Source organism: Mus caroli, chromosome 2 (assembly GCF_900094665.2).
Source record: "Mus caroli chromosome 2, CAROLI_EIJ_v1.1, whole genome shotgun sequence".
Lineage (NCBI taxonomy): Eukaryota > Metazoa > Chordata > Mammalia > Rodentia > Muridae > Mus > Mus caroli.
In genome coordinates, this window is record NC_034571.1 from 142,938,897 (window position 1) to 142,958,278 (window position 19,382).

Sequence of the window (19,382 nt, forward strand, 5' to 3'; positions counted from 1 at the left end):
CCTGCGCTCCCGCTACCCCGGCGCTGATCCGGCCGGATCGTGTTTGAATTTTTTAAATGTTTTTTTTCCTGTATCTATTAAGATGATGGTTTAATTTTTGTAGTTAATTAATATGATGAATTTCATTAGTTACTTTTAGATATCAAACTTATCGTCAGGATAAAATCTCACTTGTTTATGATATATAGATACCTTTTAATGTGTTGCCAGATTTGATTTGCCAGTATTTTGTTGAGGATTCTATAGTTGCATGTATGAGAGACATCACCTGTAGTTTTATAGTGAAATTCTGTCCAGTATTATTATCAGGATAACATTTAGGAAAGTTCTATAAGTAGAACATGTTCCTTCCATGTTTACTTTATGTAAGAGTTTGTGAAGACAAGTTGTTAGTTTGTTTTCAGAGGTTTGGTAACACTTTCCTGTGAGGCTACCTGGTCCTTCCCCTTTCTTTGTAAATTCTAAATTAAGCTCTCCTTGCTGGGCACAGGTCTGCTTAGAGTGTTTCTCATGATCTAAGACAGAGCCTTCATGGTTCCAGGAAGTTGTCTATTTCTCCCTCTCCCTGTTGTCTACTGTAGGCACACAACTGTTCACAGTGTTCCTTCATGATCATGTTGTTTTACATTTCTGTAAAGCTAGCAGTCATTTCTTCAACTTCATTTCTGATTTTATCTATTTATAACTACCCCTGTGTGTGTGTGTGAGAAGAGAGACAGACAGACACACACACACACACACACACACACACACACACACAGAGAGAGAGAGAGAGAGAAATTTTTGGTATTGATTTTTCTCTCTTATATTCTCTTTCATTAATTTCTGAACTATCCTTCATTTTGGTTACTTTTTTTTTTATTCTTCTCCTTAATGGGCCTTAATATTGAAAGTTACCTTGTCTGTCGTCTCTTTCAGAAAGATAAAGATATTTCCCACCAAGCTCTGCTTTAACTATGCCCATAAATTCTGTATCTTCATTTTCATTCTCCTCCAAGTGTTGTATAATTTCCCCTATGACTTCCTCTTTGAAATACTGTTTTTAAGTAGTCTGTTCCCATGAAATTATTAATGATCTGTATTATAAGGGATGTCATTTGACTATATAAAATGCTGGTTGCTATCACAGACATTGAGAAAAGTATGAAAAGCCCTCAATGATAGAAATGCACTGAGTTGATTTCAGTGAACTGGGACAGGGCTTCCTAAATGACTGGAATACGTTTATCTTATTCATATGCGCTTTGTCCTAGGGTCATAAAGCCACAGAGACAAGGTAGAAGGGTACTCTAAGTAAAATCTCCCTCTGACCTACCACTCTCCTTTTCACCTATTACTTTTTCATCACAAGGCAAGCCACAGACACCACAATATTTCTTCAAGTCAAATAATGTAAACTATTGTTTCCCCAGACCTTCCATAAAACTCCTAGTTCAGATGGGGTCCTGCTGAATCGACACACCAAGAAGCTGACACACAGGCTTTCTAGGGCTCTTCTTTTTGCCCAATCCTGTTTCCGTGTGGCTGTCCATGTTTCGATTATGCCTATGGGAAGAAGAAACCAGGAAGCCACTGGGAAGCTGGACAGTTGATCTCATGGAATTGTGGGAAGGTGAACAAGAACTCATCCCCTGCACGGAGAATCCACACTCTGTGGAGATGGAAGGTCCTGCCCTTGGAAAACCCTGTCAGACCTTGTCCCATGTATTTGTTTACTTTGTTCATTATTTCCTTAACACACTTTCTCATATGGCTGAGGCATAGCTCAGCAGTGGATGGAGTGTGAACTTCAGTTCCAACCTCAAGATCACACACACACACACACACACACACCTTTAGAAATGAAGTTGTCAGTGAGTACCCCAGGTTAGGCTGCACCTGAGGCTTCACATTTGATTTCCCTTGGGGGTCCTCAAATTCCCTTTAAGTAGCTAGATATCAATAAATACCAGTGTTTTCAAGTCATCCATCAACCCAACTATCTGATAGGAGTGGTCACTATCTGATCAGCTTCTAGAAGACAGCCCATAAGTTTCCCAGACCCTTTCTTTCCTGGATGTATTATCTGAGTCACTGCAACTCCACTGGCTCTGCCTGTCAGCTACCTGACCTCAGAAAGACTGCAATGCCACAGACCCCAAGAAACCAAGACCACTAGTGTGCTTTCTGAAAAAGGCAGGCAGTGAACAGTTTCAGCGCTAGGGAAAGGCAGATACATTTGACTTTCCCCAAGCCTCACATTGCCAATGCCCTTTAGACAAACCCATCATGCTGAACTCATATTTCCTGTCTAACGTCCTGCTCTTCAGAGGCACCAGTATCTTGACACTGCAGAGATCACCAAATAGTGCAGTGGAGGGGGGGAGGGGGTTGGGGGAGAGGCTAACTCTCCAAGCAAGTGGTAGGTAGCAGCAACTTCTTTCTGAGGACACACTTGCACCTGCCTATCCATCAAGAATTCTGATAGAGTGCTTTCTATCTAAGATCCCTCAGGGCATGCTCTGAGCCAAGTGGTTTTGGGTAAATTCGAGACTGTTTCCTATGTATCTCATAGCCTATGCACCAGTGGGTCTTTTGGAGAATTGCTAGGCCATGGTCCGAGCTGTCCCTGTTTGAGGTCATGGAAGGATGGTCCTGGAAGGACAGCATACTGCTTCTACTTTTTAAGGTCAGAGGTAGCAAGTGAGTTGCTTTGACTAAGGCAACATGAGCAGAAGGGTCTATCCTGAGACATGAAGACAGACTGTGTAGATCTGCGAGGGGTCTATGGCCTGGGTCCTCAGGGACCACAACAAAAATAGCTAGAGCCTAGCAGGACTAAGTGACGAGCTTCAGAGGGCTTGGTTCGTCAGCAAAACCTAAGCCTGCATTATTGTGTTTCCTTAATCTGTCTTTTTGGGTCGCCACCTGGAGTCTTACAGGCTCCTTTCTCCTTCCCAACACCTCAGTTTCCATCTTGCAAATACTTCTTGCCAAAGTGCCTCACAGGATTTTGGTACTTCCCACTCTGTTCTGCAATTTGCACCAAGTCTTCTGGCACCTGCTTCAATCCTATTACCTTTAGTCACCTCAATTACTGCCTCTCAATTCAGACCAGCAACATTTCTTGCTCAGACTAGTCATCTCCTCGACACCACAGCCAATTTGTCAACTAATTACATTGCTAGGAACAGACTCCAAGGCCTCACACATTCTAAGCAAGTATTTTGTTTTGCCATGAGCCATACTCCTAGTCCTAAAACCGTTTCTCTTTTTTGTTGTTGTTGTGTTGTGGACTCCAGGCTAGCTTTGAATCTGTGATCACCCTAGTTTCATCTCCAAAGTGTGGGGATCACAGGCTTGTGCTATTCTGGTAGTGTCAATTGTCAACTTGATAGAATCACGCCTCTAGTATGCCTGTGGGGGATTACCTTGACTGAGGTAGGAAGATCAACTGTGCTAGTTAGTTTCTGTCACAAACTCAAGTCATTTGGGGGGAGAGTGAAAATTACTTGAGAAGAGGCCTTTATCAGATTGGGGTATTTTTGTAACTTAATGATTGATGTGAGAGGGTCCAGCACACCGTGAGTGGTAGGTACTACTCCTGAGCAGGTAGTCCTGGGTTGTGTAAGAAAGCAGGTAGAGAAAGCCATAAGGGGCAAGCCAGTAAGGAACATCCCTCCAAGCTCTCTGCTTTAGTTCTTGCCTCCAGGCTCCTTCCCTGACTTATTTCAATAATGGGCGGTGATGGGGGAAATATAAGGAAAATAAAACAAAACTATTTGCTTTAGCTTATGGTGTTCAGCATAGCAATAGAAAGCAAACTAACATATGGAGTCAGTGGTGCAGATGGTAAAGTGTCTGCTGCCTTGAACTCCCCAACATGAAGGAGTATACCCTTCAACTGTGAGCCAGAGCAAACCTTTGTCACCTACATTGTTTTTTTTTGTTTTTTTTTTTTACAGACTATTTTATTACAGCACTTAGGAAAGTAACTACCATGCCTGGTAATCACCTCTCATTAGTCACATGTATTAGTAACTTTTTAAAATGCATATAATTTCATAATGTAAATGCTTCTGAAATTATATACAAGTATGACCTGTCTGCATGTTTAAGTGGGTTAATTTCTAAATATGAGTGTAATTAGAAGGCCTAACAGTCCCTTCCTGTGCATAATGACTATACATTGGATGGTCCACTTGTCTTCTGGAGCAACCTCCAGCTGCAAGCCTCTGCCTCACACCTGATTGATTCTAGTGCCATACTCTACTGTGTAGCCAGAGAAACCTTTTTAACATGTGACTGGCCACCTAGGTGCCCTGCTGAGCATCTCTGAGACCCCTGTGCTCCACTCAGCACATACTCACTGGTCTCAACCCTCCAGATCCTTCAGTTCCTTACACACCCTGTTTCCCTACCTGGAGCTTCCAGTCCTGACCTCAGCCAGGTCTGCCTCACTGACCCTTTTGCAGTCTTCCTGGAACTCTAGTCTAATTTGGTATTTCTTTCCCCTCCACAGGGGAAATAAGAGAATAGTAAATATATAATTTCTATATGTCTTTCCATGATATATAATGCTGTTGACACTGTTACCAGCACCTAGCAGAGTGTTCAAGAAATACTGCTTATGAAATTAATAACTTAACAAAGGCAGAAGTCTACAGCTTCTATCAAGAATCTTCTGATTAGTTAAGGAAATAAATTCAGCAGGATAATACTTTTGGGGGGTGGAGCTGTGCATCAAACCCAGGACCCACAAGTTGCTAGGTCACCACTCTACCACTGAGCTACATATACCTCCAGTCCTGGAGATCAAGCTCATATAACAGCTTGTACCAGCAATATATTTTCAAGGAAAATAATAATCTATAAAAGTTTGCAAGATATAAGTGAAATAAATATTATGTAGCATATGTATCGAAGGAAAGCATCATATAAAAAAATTTTCATTTTTATCCATAAATAGTTTAATATAAACATTTAATGTAAACAGTTTTTTGGTTTTGTTTGTTTGTTTGTTTTTCGAGACAGGGTTTCTCTGTATAGCCCTGGCTGTCCTGGAACTCACTCTGTAGACCATGCTGGCCTTGAACTCAGAAATCTGCCTGCCTCTGCCTCCTGAGTGCTGGGATTAAAGGCGTGCGCCACCACGCCTGGCTTAATGTTAATAGCTAATGAAGGTGAAAGGAAAGTGGTCCATTTAAAGATTCCAGGCAAACAGGTAAAATCTTTATAACCTTGTCACAATCACCTTCACAATAGTGTTAAAATTGTAAATATTCATACTCTGACTCACCAAATCTCAAATTACCCAAAGTAACAAGACACTTTTTGAAAAAGGAACAGATTGAACACTAGAAAATTGCTAATAATAGCAAAAAGTACCGAGAAAAGCCAGATCCGTAGGAAGTTGATTAAATAAATGATGAACTCATGTATTATGAAAATGCTGGATATATATCATACAGGTTCTTCACAGAGAGAACTATAATTATCCTTTTAAAACTTCCCTGATGTCATGATGGGCAGCCACATGTTCCTCTTGTCCCTTCAATGGCCACTTGGTGCGCAATGGTGTCCTGAAGGCATGCTAACAATTCTGTATCATCTCCAGCCTACATTTAATTCCCTTCTTCTGCTTCTGCATAAGCAGTCTGGACCCGTACACCCTTCTTCATATGGGTCAAAATACAGTGAGGGGCAGGACAAGGCCACACAGGAGAAAATCCCACACAGAGCAAGCATTATCAGGAGTAGGCAAGAGTCTTGGCAAAGCACACAAGAAGGCATTCAGGCCACATGTGGTCCCCTTGTTCACAACAGATCACTCCTACTCCTTTGTATCTTTCAGTCAGACAGCATTATGGCAACCCAGTAGTAGAGAGGGAGGCCAGGGTCAAACAAGGAAGATGGGCTATATAAATGTTAAAAACAATGTCACCTCTATATGAGGACTTGAACCAAATACAATGTACAGTGTGGTTAAGTTACAATTCATAAAATCATGTGCAGAGCTGGGTACAGTGGTACATGCCTGTAACCCCAGCACCGGGGAAAACTCAGGCAAGAACAACTGGAGTTCAAGGCCATACTGTGAGACCCTTTCCAAAAACAAACAGAGAAACACCAAAATCTTATATAGAAATGCAAATTATGCTTGTGTGTACAGAGATTAAAGTATCCAAATGCAACTAGAGGGGTGACTGCTGCCCAGGGACAGAGAGTTTGTAGCTATTTGTTTGCTACTTTATGCCTTCCTATATTATCTGAAAATGGATTTTTAACAATGAACATAGTCACTTTCATACTAGGAAAAACCAAACAAGTTTTGAAAGAACATTGATTTCCAAGAACACTGATTTCCATATGCTATTTTTAAAAGAATATTATTATTATTATTATTATTATTATTATTATTGAAAGGGTTTCTCTGTATAGCCCTGGCTATCTGGAACTCACTTTTTAGACCAGGATGGCCTTGAACTCAGAAATCTGCCTGTCTCTGCCTCCTGAGTGCTGGCATTAAAGGCGTGCGTCACCACTTTTACACGAGTAATTTCTTCTTTTTAGTTTTTCCAAGACAGGGTTTCGCTGGGTAGTCTTGGTTGTCCTGGAACTTGCTCTGTAGACCAGGTTGGTCTCAAACTCACAGAAATTTTCCTGCCTCTGCCTTCAAAGTACTGGGATTAAAGGTATGTGTGTGTGTATTACCACCATCTGTTACACAAGTAACTTTTGATGCAAAAATAATTATTGATATACTGTTAAGTGAAAAACTCTGTAAGATGGTATATTCAATAGGATATCCCTGTGGCTGGCAGTAAAATGCTTGCTGTCCAAGAATGGTAATCTGAGTTTGATCCTCAGAACCCACATTTAAAAAGTTACAGTCTAATGGCAAGCATTTATAATCTCAGTGCTACTGAGTCAAAGACTTGCAGATCCCTGGGGCTTGACAGTCAGCCTAGCCTAATCAGAGTACTTCAGGCCAATGACAAGCTCAATAAGGTAGACAGCTTCCGAGGAAGAACACTCAAAGCACACACACAAACACACACTCATGCACACACACACACACACACACACACAAGCATGAGCATACACTAAATAAATTTAACATTAAAAATACCTGAACAGAAAAATTTACATACAAGTTTAAGATGATAGTTTTAACTGTTCCTTTCACTAAAATAACAGTACAAAATTTAAAGCTATAAAGCCATAAATACCAGTAATGAGAGAAGAGGCATCAATTACATTTGGAAACTAGAGAACAGAAGGACTCCAGGGAATTAAGCCAACACACCTAAAAGGCCCTGAGTCAGCATGTGAGCACAGGAGCTGGTGGCATGAGCTTTGCAGAAGTTGCTCAGGTTGAAACAGGAATCATGATAATTTCACACCACAGACACACAGGCAGACACACCCGATTCCTATTTCATAGAACAGTGTAGTCACAGTTCACATCTACCAGAACACTGAGTTATTAATCCAAGAGGGTAAAAGAAAAGGTTTGAGACGTAGAGTTCTAAACATACTAAAAACAGAAAATAAGTCAGCTGTGAGTTAAGGAGCTGGGGGTGGAGGCACGATGGAAGAGGGGCAGGTTGTGGGGAGTCTGAAGGTAGCAGGAGTAGGGAACTGAGGTACAGATATGAAAGATACACTGTAAAAAAGCTGGGTAGTAGTGGTTTATGCCTTTAATCCCAGCACTTGGAAGGCAGAGGCAGGAGGATTTCTGAGGCTAGCCTGGTCTGAAAGCAAGTTCTAGGACACCCAGGGCTACAGAGAAACCCTGTCTCAAAAACAAAAACAAAGATAAACAACAAAAAATATACTATGAAAGTGTCAAAAAATAAAAAATATTATTTTTAATGAATTAGAAATAAATGTTACATAAAAATATCTTTCTACATATATTATTTCTTAGCAAAGTTTATTTTAATAAAATTTCATTTAGTGTCTGTTCTTGATATTGTGTACTGCTGCGCTACTACTTGAAATACAACTTGTGTTGTTACTCAACTATGCAAAATATAAAGATGCAAAATCACAGACCTAAAAGAACTGCATATGAGCCAGCTTGTCAGAAAGCTACTAAGCAAGGAGATAAAGAGAACTAGGGAGTGGTGATCACAGGGCAAGATCCCACCAAGCTAAACTTACTCTGTGCTTACAGAGGCAGGCAGGTCTCTGAATTCATTTGCTGTGTTGTCTCTTTCTAAGAAGCAGGGGCTGGGGTTATGGAATAGTGATCATTGGGATGATCAAAAGGGAACCAAAAGTAAATGACTGAGTTGATAAGTAAATAAAAGACTGGGCCTTGCTCTGCAAGAGCTGAGCTAACTGAGGAGCCGTCTGGAGATCTCCAGAGAAGACTATCTCGAGCAGAACACAGGCTTGAACCCCAAAACTGACTGAGTCATTTTCCCTCCTCTGTCCAACACCCTTTCTCTCAGGAACGCCTCCTCCAAGCCCAGGCTGGACCTCGCTCACACCTGAGCTGCCTCTGGTCTCCTGAGTACTGGATTACAGGTATGAGCTACCATGTTTGGTTTTCCACTGTATTCCAGCAAAGAATAAGGAAAACTAACAATGTTAAGGTGGGCACAATGGTGAGCATAGGAGGCTGAGACAGTAAAATTTCAAAAACATGCTGGGCAATGAAGCAATAATACTAGAATTAATCTCAGAACAAAAGATTATTGACAATATCAAAAAAGCTAACATTCTCCCACCAGCTGTGGAGAGCTATCCTTGGACCCAGCATTCTAAAATGACGAACCGACCAAGGGGCTGAAAAGAGGGCTCATCAGTTTAAGAGCACTCACTCACTAGCTTCTCTTCACTAGGTCCCAGGTTCAATTCTCAGCACTCAGGTGGCAGCTCCCAATCACACACAACTTGAGTTAAATGGAAGGAAGAAAGGAAGGGAGGGAGGGAGGGAGGGAGGAAGGAAGGAAGGAAGGAAGGAAGGAAGAAAGGAAGGAAGGGAAGGAGGGAGGAAGGGAGGGAGAAATCCTAACTGTAGCAGAATTTCAGCAGACCCATTTTATCTGGTACGAATATGAATTCTTGAGTGATATTAACCTAGGCAATGAAGCAGCCTTTTGTCGGTGATTGTTGTCTAAGATATTACGGGGTTGTTCCTTTGAAGGATTCTCAGAGCCTTTGCATAACTTAGTCCCTAGACATAGCTGGCAAATCAGAGAACTGCTTTGATGTGGCTCCTTCAAGAAGACCCCTAGATAAGAAAAGAGGTTCTGGTATGCAGATAAAGGTGCCCTCTGTGTAACAATAAAAAGAAAGCGGTTCTAGTTAGAAGTTGCCAGCATTCAATCCTCCAGAGGCTGGTCCCCCTGCTGCCAGCAAGGCCTAGACACACCCTGCCTTGTGTCTCAACGATCCACAGTCCCAAATAACGGAGAAAATGAACAAATAACAGATCTGACTGCTAATTATACTATACTGTCACCCCTGGGCCCAGAAATAACTGTTTTTATTAAGGACTGATTCCAGAGTTTTCCAAGATAAACACACACTCTAAATAAATCCTCCCTCTTAAACATAAAGGGTGCATGCCACACTAGATGCTTTCATCTTTGCTTTTTGTTTTCAATTCTACAACATTACCCAGGAATTTTTCTATATCAATTCATATGGCTTTCTTGCTCCTCCTACCTCAATAGACCAACAAGACAAACACTGAGAAAGCATTCTCCCACTCTGAGCAATCAGGTTGTTTCAAGCAAACTCTGCCACAATGAATCACTCTATAAATATACAGTTTTGTGCACGAAGGTATTTCAGGTCTAGGACGGTCCTAAATGCAAACTCTTAGATCAAAATCTTCATCTGTAATTACAAAGTGATTACTCTCCCAAATCCTTGCTTCCCTCAAAAGCAAAGCAGTTGCCACAGATGAAATGTTGTCAGTCTGAGGGGTGGAAATGGCCATCTTGGTGTACTTTGGGCGTTCTATAATTAAGGATCAAAAGTAAAGCTAGGGGTGTAGTTCACTGGTAGAGCAAATGCCTATCTACTTTTGAGACCCTGGGTTGTATCCCCAGTATGGGGAAGGGTGTTTTAGCAGGGAGAAGAAACTAAATGTACTTGAGTGTCCTTTCAGATACTGAGGTGATTTTGGTTTTTAATTAGGTCCTTTGTACAATACAGTATCCATTGCAATTTGATTTTCGTTCTTCTCAGTTACTAGAAGCTTTAAAAAAAATTAAGAAGCCGGGCGTGGTGGCGCACACCTTTAGTCCCAGCACTTGGGAGGCAGAGGCAGGCGGATTTCTGAGTTCGAGGCCAGCCTGGGTCTACAGAGTGAGTTCCAGGACAGCCAAGGCTACACAGAGAAACCCTGTCTCGAAAAACAAAAAAACAAAAAAACAAAAAACAAAAATTAAGAGATTTATTTACTTTACGAGAACTTTGGCAGCATGTATCATATGCATGCTTCATGTCCTTGTAGGTCAGAAGTGGGGATCAGAGCCCCTGGAACTTCTTGTAACTGCCAAACCATCTATCCCAGTTCTTGGAAGCTCTTTGTTAGAGCAGTTAGCTCCTTGTAACGATTCACTCTGTATGATTCCATGCATGGTTCAAGCATTCTTGTTTAAAGTCCAGTTAAGTGGAGCATGTTGACCCACACTCACAATCCCAGCAATTTCGAGGCTGAAGCTGAAGGATCACAATTCAAAAGTGTGCGCCCCACTCTTGCCCCCTGAAAAGTAAAAAGTAAAAAAATATGTAAACATGAATGCTTTGAGGTAGCTGGCTTAATGCAGCCACAAAAGGGAAGAGCTGAGGCCAATTTGCACCTTGCCTCACTCAGTGACGTGGGTTCTTGTGGGTTTTCATTTGTAGTTAGGGGACTCCCTCACAAAGCATGTGAACATGTTTCACGGTGCCATTCCTGAAACTGCTTTAGCTTCTGAGACAGCTTGGATAGGATCCACAGGAAAAAACCAGGTCAGTGTTCTCATTTGAAATACATTAATTAGTGTATATATCACAACAACAAAATGAAGACTGCTATGTTGTTTAATGAACATATATTAATAACATTCATAATTAAAAAGGCCTCTCATACCAAGATTATAAAAAATTTTCATTCATCTTTTCTTCCAGTATTTTTTAACTTAACTCTGATCCATTTGTACATTAAAAAACAACAAGCAAGCACACACACAAACAAGCAAACCACCCAGGGTCCCACTGTGTCGTCCTGACTGTCCTGAAAATCACTGAGATCAGCCTGACTTGGCCTCTCAGGTGTTGTGATTAAGGGCAAGGGGCCACCAAACCCAGCACATTGTACTTTTGATGCTTGGTACACAGAGCAAGATGCAGATTCAAATGTTTTATTTCAAATGTCTATATATCTGCCTCTCAAAGAATTAATAAAAATCAAGGAAGCAAATCTAAAGTAAAACAAACAAACAAACAAACCCAAACAACAACAAACCACTAAAAGAATGAATCCAAGGTTGCAGGTGCAATGACCTGGTAGACTGCATGCCCAGCATTGAACTAGCTTGTTCAAGGACCTGGGCTTGATCTCTAGAACCAGGAAAAAGAGTTTACCCTTCTCCTGGATTACTCACTTGACCCTTATCCTACACTAATTTCCAGAAGGGACCTTACTGATCTCCTGTCCTGGCTCACTTCCTGTTACTCATCTGAGGAGTGCTGTAGCATGGACCAGGCCTGCCACAAAGGGGACCACAAAGAGCAGTAGAGAAACTACATGGATTTGTCCTGAGATCATGATGAGAGAGCAGGCATGAGGTCACACATGGACTAGAACAAGCCAAGGTCAGACTCAGATTAAAGATAAAGGGCCATAGGAAATAGGCAGCCTGGAAGGGTTAGGATAGCTCAGAACCTGCCCAGCTTGGGCTTGCAGTTTGTTAATTGGGAGCTAGAATAGGCTAGAGAAGGCATAGAAATGCTCTGTAGTTATCTGGGTACAAGGAGGGCAGAAAGAAACCCCCCAAAGAAAGACAGCTATACTGATTAGTGATACTCAGCATCAGTCCAAGTGCTGCTTCATCGTCTGCAGGTACTCATGCTCCTGGAGGTCAGAGGTCAAGGTCAGATACCTTTTCAATCTCTTTATACCTCACTTTTTTTCTAGATCAGATTTCTCACAGATTTCTCATTGATTCAGCTGGCCATCACGACTAGGGGTCCTTCTGTCTGTCTTCCCAGCACTGAAATTACAGGTATACATTCTTGTCCTTGAATTTTTTTTCTTTTTTAATGTAGATTCTGGGATTGAACTCAGGTTGCCAGGTTTGGCAGTGCTGCCTTTACCCACGAAACCATCTTGCCAGCCTCAGACTTTCTTTTTCTCAGTCCCCTTCCAGATAATAGAAATGTAGTTCCAAACACTTTGGACTCTAAGCCAGGGTTTGAGATCCCATCCCTCAAGATTAGTACCAGGAGGCCTACCTTCTGGACGACACCTGCTCTGGAGCCAACATCTTACATCATGTGGCAAGCTAATAACTGGGGCTCCTAAGTTCGGCATGGTGGCACACACCTTAAATCTCAGCCCTTGGCAGGCATTCTTCCTTCTGTTTACAGAAGAAGCCTCAGTTACTGGCAAGATGGTAACCTCGGCCTCATCCAAAAGAGACTATTCTAACATCATCATCATTTTAGTTTCTTGTCTAGCATTTGTTCTACTTGGCCAGAATGGGACCACGCAGATCCTAGAGTTTGAGGCTATGAGTTGCTACTCTCATCTTACTTGCTCCCTTTTCTATGGACTCCATTGCTTTCCCACAGGCCCTGGCTAGAAGAAACACTTGTTTTTATTTCTCATGTTTCTGATTGTTAATGTGGTATAGCAAATACTACAAAACTGTTCTAATACATAAACCTGGCTCCACTGTAAGCTAAAAAAAAGTCAGTTATCACACGTTTGAATGTGCTCCCTCTAAAGTTCAGGTGCTGCTGATGTGAAAACATGGCCTTTATAAAATAACCATGAGGGCTCCTCCTTCATGGACCCAACTAAGGACTTACACAGGAGACTTCAGATAGCATTTACCAGCTTGCCTTTCTGCCTTTATCATCTGAGTACACAACATCAAGATGTGTGAAATCTTACAAGTGGTGAACTGTCAGACATTCTGGAACTTTCACCTTGGTCTTTTCAGCCTCTAAAACTATGAGATATAACTTTCTGTTCTTTATAAATTATCCAGTTTAAGGTGTTTTATTATAGTAGCAGAAAATAGACTAAAGTATCTGCAAAAGAATGCAATAAATTCCATTTGTGGAGGTTTCTGATTCTAAGTAATCACACACCTTTAATCCCAGTACTCAAGAGATAGAGGCCAGCCTGGCCTACAGAGGAAGGTACAGGGCTACACAAGGAAAACCCCGTCCCTTAATCAAACAAACAAACAAACAAAAAACAGGAGAAAAAAGTTTAGGCCAGCTAATCACTTGAGCTAAGGAGCTCAATAAATGTCAATGACACAATGAGAACTCTCAAAATAAGAAGGAAAAATGCTAGAGAAATGGTTCAGGAAAGTGATTGCTTTGCATAAGGGCATACGCTTAATCCCCAAAGCCCACATTAAAAAAAAAAAAAAAGGGTCATGGTACAGGTTTGTAATCCTAGCACTGAAGAGATGGAGTTAGATGGAGGTGGGGTAGCCAGCCACCTTAGCTTAGTTTACAGGGCAAGCTCGAGCTCTGTCTCAAAAAACAAAGAGGAGAATGCCTGGGGAATGACACTAGGGGTTGACCTCTGGTCTCCAACAAACATGTGCAAAATGAACATGTACGCATACACACACACACACAAAACAGAGCTATGTATTTCTTATCTTCTTCAATACTTTTTTTTTTTTAAGCACAGAAAATGAGTTCGAGAAGTGTGTTCTAAAATCTGTGATTAATGTAAAAGGGCAAGGACATGATCTATGTTAGCAATGTATAACAATATTTAGCAGCAACATAACATCTGGGTATAGCCAGGCATTAACAGTGTAGCATGTAATCCAAACTACTTGAGAAGCTGAGGCAGGAGGTTTGCAAGTTCAAGCCCTGCTTGGATAGTGAATCCAAGGACAGTTCAAGTAATAAGTGACACCAACTGTCCAAAGAAAAAGAAAGTAGGCCTGGGGCTGTGGCCAAGCAGCAATGCTCTTGCCTAATATGTGCACCCCCAACCCTGCACCAACGCTGCCATCAGGAGGATTAGCCGAAACTGGTGTTTTCTGTGGCTGTCTTTTACATTTCAGAAGTCCTGGATGGGATAACAGACAGGGGAAACAAACTACAGAACTTTATTCTTACAGACCAATGATATAAATGTGTTGACTCTTAGTACAGCCAGCAAGCAAAGAAAGATAGATCATGCTCCCACTGTGGAGAAATGGAAAATGAAGTCAGTGCTATCAAATGGCATGCCCAGGTCGGGACTCTGCTTGGCTATGAGCTCACATCCCTGCCCACTCTTTCCATTCCACCGAATCCTTGTTTGGAATGAAAAAAGCATAGTAAGAAATATACAAAAGAGCACAAAGGAAACATGACCTTGCTTTCTCCATAGTGTTTCAGATTACCTGACAAGGCTTACACACACCAAAGGCCAGCAGGAATAAAACAGAATCCTACCACAGACTAGACCAAACTCATGCAAAAGTACTGTAATGTTCACTTAGCTTTAAAAACAGCTTTACTGAGACATAATTGACACACTAAGTACATGAAGTGCATAATCTACTAAGTTTGAACTTAAATTCCATCACCAGAGTAAAAATAACCAAGAAGCCCGTCTGTGAGCCTGTTTCCAGCCCCTCTCATGCTTCCCTCTCAACCCCTCCAGCTTCAAATGTCTGTGGGTCTACTTTCTGTCACTAGAGATGACTTTGGAAATTTTTGTCTTCACACAGCATATTTGGGGATCCATGCTGTGCACTCACTGTTGGTCCTGTCAATACTCGTTTCTCTCTTTTAAAACCCTCACTTCACCCTCTCAAGCTGGGCAAAGAGACACCTTGGTGGGGATGGTGTTCTTACATCAGTCAGGGGCAGAGCAGATGACAGTCCCTTGTTCATCCTAGTTTGATGCCTGGCTTGATAGCCAAAGCTGTCTCATGCCTAGGACTCATAAAAATCAAATCAAATAAAGTCAAACCCAGGCAGTGCAGCACACGAGGAGGAAGACAAACAAAGATCTGTGGACTGCCATGCCTTCCAGCTCATGGCACAGGCTGGCCATAGTTGCCAGCTTGCCACCACGCCATACAGCACAGATGGAAGATATTGCCCAGGGGCCCGCCAGCTATGTGAGCCACCACAATGTATGAGTATGTGGTGGTCAGATGGAAGAGAAAGAGAAGTGGAGCAACTTGAGCATTATTAAGAGAGATGGAACTGGAGACTTAAGGGTGGAGAGGAGTAGCCTTTTATGAGTGGCCAGCCTCACCCTCTGTGGTCATGGTGAGGTCCCAGTCTGAGCTGACACTGGGGGCCATGTCTGAGTCCAAGGCTACATAGTGGGAGGAATCAGTGTCAATGTCCATGGCTCTATTACCATCACCCTGGTCGAGGCAGCTGCTGGGAAAACACATGGATGTCCAGGAGCTGTGAGTAACTGTCCCTGTGCCTCACTGGATTCAGTGCTCAGGATAGCTGACCCCATCTCTCACTAGTAGCACTCAGGAGAACAGGCCCTATGCCTAGCATAGGCAGCACAGAGGAGCTGGTCTTGGCAAAGGGGTGTGGGTAAAACAACCCTGAGGGCGTAAGTGTGGGAGATCTGACCCTGCCACACGTCTTCCATGAGGTGGCACAGGCGCAGAGGTGATGCGCTCCCTAACAACCCCCCCCAACCCCCCTGCCACCAGGAAAGCTGCCTCCAGGGTCGTAAGTTTGAGAGAGCTAGCCTGCATCTTGCCTGGACAGCATAGCAGAAATGACCCTGGTGGCAGGGGTTACAGGTGAGCCAGCCTGGAGGGTGAGAGCTTGAGAGAACTAGTCTCACCACTCATCTGCCATTAGGTGGGTGTGGGTGTGGGTTTGGGTGTGATGCCTTGACCCTCACCAGTTGGGGTCATGAGAGCTGGCCCTGCCTATCACCAGCTGCAGCACCCAGGAGAACAGGCCCTGCATCTCACCTGAGCAGCACAGTTGGGCTGGCCCTGGTCGGAGGGGGTGGAGATGAACTCACTCCAAAGGCAAGAGCATGGGAGAGCTGGTTCTACCACTCCCCTGCCATGGAGGTAGCCTGGGCCAGGGGGAGATGCCCCCTGCCTCCTCACCTGAGGCAGTTGGAAGGAGTGACCCTGGGGACATGAGAGCAGGTGAGCTGGCTCTGCCCTTCTCTGGCAGCAGCACCCTGCAAAGTGGACCCTACACCTCACCTGAGCAGCAGAGTAAGGCTGGTCCTGGTTGAAGGGGAATGGGTGAGCCAGGACAAGGGAGAGAAAAGGAGAGCTGGTCCCACCACTCCTCTGCCATGAGGTGGCATTAGTGCAGAGGTGAGGCCCTCCCCTATTCACCCCTCACCACCTGAAGCTAGAACTAGCCCTGGGGTCATGAGAGTGGGGGAGCTGACCCTGTAGCGCTCAGAAGAACAGGGCTCTGCACTTTGCCTAGACAATACAGTAGAGCTGACCCTGACAGTGAAGACACAGGTGAGCCAGCTGCAAGGCTGTGAGAGCAGGGTGCTAACCCAGCCCCTCACAGACTGCAGCACTTTGGGGAGTTGGTCTCACGTCTTGACTGGGCAGCACAGTGGAGCTGGCTCTGGAGGTGTGGGTGTGGGTGAACAAACCCCAAGGGCATGAGAGCAGGAGATGCTTTCTACACTTTGTTTTTATTTTGTGTGTGTGTGTTTGATTTTAGAGGGGAGGTTGCAAGGGTGAAGGTCAGATATGAAAGGACAGGGAGATGAGTGGGACTAGGATACATGATATAAAACTAACAAAGAATCAGTAAAAATTTAACAAAAAAAAAAACCAATCCTAGTTTCTTAGAAAACTTTTAAGCTGACAACAAAATGGAACAGAAGCAAACAAGAGAGATTTCTCAAATACTCCTCTCCATATATTTGTACATCCTCCCCTGTATCCCCGGGACCTCCCACAGAGTAGTCCATTTGTCTGCTGAAGAGCTTCCATCAACACATTTGTACCCAGAGGTCATAGTTTAGATGAGGGTTCACATTTGCTATTGTACATTGAGGATTTTTTGTAAATGCATACAATACACATCCAGGATTGCAGAATAACAGTTGTGCTGAGTCAGCTTGCTCTGTCTCTCTCTGTCTCTGTCACCTTCATCCCCTCCTCACTGTCCCCTCCCCAACTCTACTGTGTGGAAACACCAAGGTCCGGAGAGAGGGCTCACTGGATCACTGGAGTGTGCTTTTTATCCTGCCTTGATCCATGATCTGCTAAGATTTGAGGGCCTCAGCCACAGTCTTGCCACCACAAACACTGCCAAGAAATTTACCATGTCCTCCCTGCTATGATAAACTGAACTAAACCAAAATACACTTTTATGCTTTATTGATTCTGTAAAATATTTTGTTATAGTGATGAGAAAAGTAACTAAGATGTATATTTGGAAGCTCTGCCAATTATATGCATAAACATTTATTACTGCTATGATCTCTTCATTAATGGACCCTTTTGTCACTGTGCACTGATATCTTAAAAAATATTATTGCTGTTGGCACTTAATTTGGGTGCCCATTTAGTGTAGTTTTGGGCTTTTTGCAGTGTTAGGGAATAAAACTATACTTAGATGTAGGTCTTTAAAGGACTAATCATGCTAAACAGATCATCTGAGTCAGCACTAATCTACTATAATTAATGGGTATAAGAAGAAATTTGGAGGAAAAAATTAAGCAAGGCAAGAGTGGCAAACACTTTTGATCATCTTCAAGTTCAAGAACAGCCTGGTGTACAGTGAGTTCCAGGACACCCAGGGTTACAAAGAGAAACCTTGTCTCAAACAAACAAACAAACAAACAAAAAGGAGAAACAGGAATAAGTGGTAGAGGAGGAGGAGTAAAAGAGAAAGAAAGAGAGAGAGAGAGAGAGAGAGAGAGAGAAGTGAAGGCTGGTGACTCTGGAGTTGGGAGTGGTGGTGCATCCCTATAAACCAGTACTTCAGAGATAGAAGGGAGATCAAAATTTCAGTCATTTTCAGCTATGTAGAAAGCTTAAGGCCAACCTAGATTACATTCATATGCTATGCTGCCTTGATAAAGAAAACCAAAATATTAATGAGCAATACAGACAAAAGACCATGTGAAGAGAAGGAAGGTAGTCAGCCTTCAGAAAGCAGCTGTGCTAACCTGAGCATCCCAACCTCCAGAATTGTGAGAAAATTTTCATTTAAGTCACCCAGTGTGCCATTACTTTGCAGCAACAGCTTGAGCAAAGGCACAAACCTGGTAACCTTTGATAAGATGGTGGATCTTATGAATATTCAGTGGTGGTGCTGGATAGTGTTACTTCATTTATTTATAGACAAGGTCTCCCTATTTCCCTCTGGACATCCTGGAACTCACTGTGTAGAACAGACTGGCTCAAACTTAAGAGATCCCGCCTCTGCCTTGCATCACACCACACACACACACCACACACACACCACACACACACCACACACACACACCACACACACACCACACACACACCACACACACACACACACACACACACACACACACACTTTTTTCCCAAGTTAGGGCTTCTCTGACTGTACTGGACCTATTTCTGTAAATCAGGCTGCCTTTGAACTCAGAGATCAGTCTGCTGCTGCCTCCCAAGTGCTGTTATCAAGGGTGTGCGCCACCACTGTCTAGCTTGTTTTCTTATACTCTTATCAATACCACTTCGACTTGCTTGAGGACACAGATACAAGGGTCTAATTCTTTTGGGTCTTTCTATTTATGACTAATTGGAGGAACTTGGAGAAGTGTTCAGTGTAGAGCTATTTCTACCACTGAGTGCAATGCTCTTGAATATTTTACTATATACTCCATGATTTTGGTCTTGGAGGAACAGACTAATCTTTTTAATCTTTTAGAGTACTTCAGTCCTCACATGTTGATCAGTGTTCTCCTGAATGCCTACAGACCTCCATGGTCTCTCTTTGCCCCTTGTCTCTTTTTTTTTTTTTAATTTTTTTTTTGATTTATTTATTTATTATATGTAAGTACACTGTAGCTGTCTTCAGACACTCCAGAAGAGGGCACCAGATCTCGTTACGGATGGTTGTGAGCCACCATGTGGTTGCTGGGATTTGAACTCTGGACCTTCGGAAGAGCAGTCGGGTGCTTTTACCCTCTGAGCCATCTCACCAGCCCCGCCCCTTGTCTCTTTTTGGTACTCAATCCAGCAGTCTCTAGACGC

General features: G+C 42.9%; 1 protein-coding gene and 1 non-coding gene across 2 annotated transcripts in view; one reads left to right on the forward strand and one right to left on the reverse strand.

The window, feature by feature from the left end:
• The window catches only part of Abhd12 (abhydrolase domain containing 12), a 75,582-nt gene that overhangs the window by 40,420 nt on the left and 15,780 nt on the right, over positions 1-19,382 (reverse strand). The window lies entirely within an intron of this gene.
• LOC115030477 lies at positions 14,984-15,127 on the forward strand. The gene has a single exon (XR_003836073.1). It is a non-coding gene; the product is annotated as a small nucleolar RNA SNORA48 (small nucleolar RNA).